This window comes from Capsicum annuum, chromosome 5, assembly GCF_002878395.1.
Source record: "Capsicum annuum cultivar UCD-10X-F1 chromosome 5, UCD10Xv1.1, whole genome shotgun sequence".
NCBI classification, from domain to species: domain Eukaryota; kingdom Viridiplantae; phylum Streptophyta; class Magnoliopsida; order Solanales; family Solanaceae; genus Capsicum; species Capsicum annuum.
The window spans coordinates 203,493,066-203,495,062 of NC_061115.1; positions in this window are offsets into that span (position 1 = coordinate 203,493,066).

Genomic DNA, 1,997 nt, shown 5'->3' on the forward strand with positions numbered 1-1,997 from the left:
ATATATATATATATATATATATATATATATTGTAATGTATATATTGTTGTATATTTTATTTAAAGTACTACATATGCATTGAATGGCGTGTATATATGTGTAATTGTGTATGTGTATATATTTTTTAAATTCTAATGTAGTATATACTATATATATAGTGTAGATATATTGTTTAGCGTATTTAAAGTGTATATAGGTGGGTATATATAGTTATATTGAAAAAAACTTTTCTTTTTATTTTTTACCTGGTTTGACCAAAATTTTAACTGGGTTTAGGTGGGTTTGATCGGGTTGGGTTAAGTGGGCCAGGTTAGGGCTATTTTTAAAAAATTTACTATTGAACCCGAACCGGCCCAGCCCAGTTAAACCCCAACCCGAACCCGGTCTGGCCCACAACCCGGCTAAATTTAATGGACCGATTTTGGGTTGACCCAGTGCGACCCACTTAACACCCTTACCTACGACATGTGATGCCTAAGAAATTTTTCAATTTTTAAGATACCAAACCAGATGGTCAACTAAACAGATACTATGTCCGATTAAAAAAAAGGGTAATCTATTTTCCACATGGAATTTAAGAAAATAATAAAAAAATTATATTTATTGTCTTAAATTAATATTATGTAAAACGTATTAAAATGTTCTTTAATTTTATGGTCTCAAACATTAATGTGGAAAGTTGAAATTAAAGTATTACTATCAGGAAAGAAAAGAAGTTATTTTTTTTTAAAATAAAGTAAAATGAAAAATAGGTCATCAGTTTTTAAACGGAGAAAATATATCATTTTAAAGAAGAAGACGGAGAAGAGAGGTTTAAGTATGAGAAAGACTTTCAATACCGAACATTTAAGCAATTCCTTTGCTTTTCTCAAACATAAAGCTAACCATTATATATATCACGCGATATAATTGTATATACACTTTCAGCACGTAGTTAATTAATTTATATATTTACTTTATTACATTACTTAATCACCATAAGTTGAATTGATTTGATAAAAGCATACTTTGCAACAAAGACCAAATCTGCTTTGAAATGCTTTCTCTTGAGTTTAGTTTTTTTTTGGTAACTAATCTATATATCCTTATAGATAGGGATAAGGTCTGTACATACATTATACTAAATATGTTGTTATTGCATTGTGTGACTAAGAGCCCGTTTGATATTGTTGTTATAAAATTACTTATTTGAGAAGCACTTATATAAAATAGTTTTTCAAAAAAGTGTTTTTAAAAAAAATAGTTTGTGTTTGGTAAATTGATTCGAAAAGTGCTTTTGATAATCAAATTGTGTTTGGATAATTTTTTTCAAGAAATATTTTTTTGAGGCAAATTACTAAAAAGAACATCTATCAATAGACTTTTATTACTAAAATCAAATTATAGAGAAAAATTATTTTAAATATCTATTATAACATTTTTAATTAATTTTTTAAATTTAATTAAAAAGTATGTACTCTAAAATTTTCAATCAATATTTATATACATAAATACATTAAAAAAATTAAATGGTGATATATTACTTAAATAGTTTAAATATTACTTAAAACATCAAACAAAAATGAATACAAAAGTTATTCCATAAATTAAATCATTATATATGAAAAAAATAATTAGACCTTTATACATTACAAAAGTTCTCAATAATTTCATCCCTAATTTTATCACGCAATGTCTCCATACTTGTAGAGCATCTATCTTGTATTTCTGAAGGTATACCAAAAGACTAGTCTGCATCTTCGATCTCTGTGATGATACCTTCGTTAGCACAATAGTTAAAGTCTTTTTTAATATATTTTTACGGTGTTAAAATTTACTGCGAATAAGCAGTCATCATATATATATATATATATATATATATATATATATATATATACACACACACGCACACACACATACACTATATTTTAATAAAAATGTCACTTTTCATGAATTATTTATTTAAAATTAAATATTCGAGAAAAAATTTATATGTGATAGAAAAATACAATCTTGTA